This window comes from Magnolia sinica, chromosome 6 (assembly GCF_029962835.1).
Source record: "Magnolia sinica isolate HGM2019 chromosome 6, MsV1, whole genome shotgun sequence".
NCBI classification, from domain to species: domain Eukaryota; kingdom Viridiplantae; phylum Streptophyta; class Magnoliopsida; order Magnoliales; family Magnoliaceae; genus Magnolia; species Magnolia sinica.
Window position 1 is genome coordinate 25,645,341 of NC_080578.1, and position 2,543 is coordinate 25,647,883.

Sequence of the window (2,543 nt, forward strand, 5' to 3'; positions counted from 1 at the left end):
CAGTAGATCACCTCTACAAGCAGAATCTTCCATTCCACAAGCTTCCTCTCTCTCTCTCACACACACACACACATACCTTGGTCATGAAAATGCCTTAGCAATATAGCTTTTGAAAGCCTTAGCATTGCCCTAGAATAGTCCTAGGGACTCATATTTATAGTTTAGGCAACTTTCCTTCCATACATCTGTGAAACTGCCTCAAATTTACGCAATCCGCACAAAATATGCACAGAATCTGCGTAACCCTCGACTAGTCGAGCCGGGTCCCCGACTGGTCGAGCCTAAAAAATACAGCTTGCTGGACTTTGAGTCGAGTGAGCCTCGACTGGTCAAGCAGCTCCCTTCGACCGGTCGAGTAGTATGGTGAAATGCATCCATTTTACACCAGGCTGCACTACCTCTCCTCTGAACTGAGGAGGAAAACCCCATGAAAACTTGCACCAAAGATCTCTTCTTACAAATGCTTCCTTAACTCATTCATAACAAATGCAAAAAGGCATGAACTCAATGTTAACCTCAGGTGTAATCTTACACTAATTGGGAACTCACTTATCTCTTCATTAATGGCCATCACATTTGTTACTACCTCCTAGTACATATAGTTAATCATGTCAACATGTACATCCTCTTGAAACTCTATTTTTTTTTCTTAATACCTACCAAATTAATTCTTTAGTGACTTTACAATAAGCTTTCTTTAAGACAATAACGACCATATGGAGATCCTTCTCTCTATATTTTTCCATCAATTATCTAAAATGGAAAATATATAATTTCAGTGGTAGATCTTCGTAACACAAAACTAAATTGATTTTCTTATACATTCTTCTCATGCCTTAGTTCTTACTAAACCACTCGTTCCCAATGTTTCTAAGTATAGCATGTAAGTTCCATTTGATGATAGGTAGTGCAGCTCTTTATCGATCTCCTTTATTCTTATAAATAGGTACCAAATATTTTTCTTTCATTTATTGGCCATTTTTTTTCAATATAACAATCTTATTGAACAACTTTATGAACTAATATACTCCAATATCTCCCATATACTTCCAAATGTCTATTGATATACCATTGGTCCAAGAGCCTTTCCTGTTTTCATCTTTTCCAAAGCTTCTTTCACTTCAAATATCTTAATCCTATGAAAGTATTTATAACTCTGACATCATTTGAGCTTATGGTCCCTTTCATTCTTATGTTCTAAAAGTGATTATCGTTTAACAATTTTTTTAAGTGCATTATCTACCTTACACTAGTTTCAATGTCTTTAAGTAGTTCATTCTGCCCATTGCTCTTAATGTATCTAACATTATCTATGTCATTGCTCTTCCTATCTCTCTCTTTTTTTCTTTTTTTTTTTAAAGATTTAAGGCATCTTTCTCACCTTCTCATCCTCGATCTATTGTAAAGATCATCATGAACCTTAAATTTAGCCTCACTACTTTTCTAGCATTTTTATTTATTTTTATTTTTTTGCATTTTTGCATTGTAATGTCCACCACGTCTTCCATGTTTTGATGTTACAGAATTATGAGTGGGATGGTTCACACAGCATCGATTGGAATGACCTCAAGCTTCGTATGGATACATCTTACGTGAAAGAACATATATGAATCTTGGACAGCAAGGAGCAAGTTCTATGCATAAAGACCATACTCTTGGTCAAAGTTTTATGAGCCCACTGAAGTAGATGAGGCATCATGGAAATGAGAAGAAGAAATTTGGGAGAAGAATCCTTACTACTTCGATAATAGCATGCAGGTAAATTTCGAGGACGGAATTTTTCTTGAAGGATGGTAGAACGTAATAACCTTTAATTTCTGTACACACACATATTCTAGTTCTTATATTTTTAACTTCATTTTTCAACATAAGGAATTGATTAGCTAAGTAGTTGAGACCCTCTTGATTATAATATAAGTTAAATGATCGATACTCACTACCGAACTTATGTCACTCTTTTATAAAAATAAAAATAAATTTAAATTTAAATATCAAATTAAAAAAAGGGATCAAAGTGTTTGCATTGGAGGAGAGATTTTCTGTCCCTTATCCCTTTAGATAAGGAACCATCCTCCCTTATTAAGGGAGGGACATGCGTTCTCTCCAAAGATGTTTCAAGCTGAAGAGAGAGGGGAGAGAGGGAGATAAGGAAATGAAGAAAAAAGCGGCTAGATTCGCAAGCAGTGGGTTGCGCTCACGTGTGCCTTTTTAGAAGTGTGTGTAGTTTGATTAAGATATGGGGGTATTATATTTGATTGGAGTCGCTACTAGCTACTTACTCCAGTTCCACAATCGGGTTAGATAAATCTACCCTGACTCACTCACTTAACGAAGCAGAATAATTAACCGGTTAACCTGAGCCTTTGAAGGGTAGGATCCGATAAACTTTGTAAGACATAGAGTATACACTTGAGTCGATTGGGTGGAAATGTTATGTATGAGATGCAATGCTAATGAATATGATGAGCAAGGGGGTTAAGGGAATGAATGTTGCACAATACTAATGCAAGAATAAACAAAGATGATCAAAATTTGATGGCGGG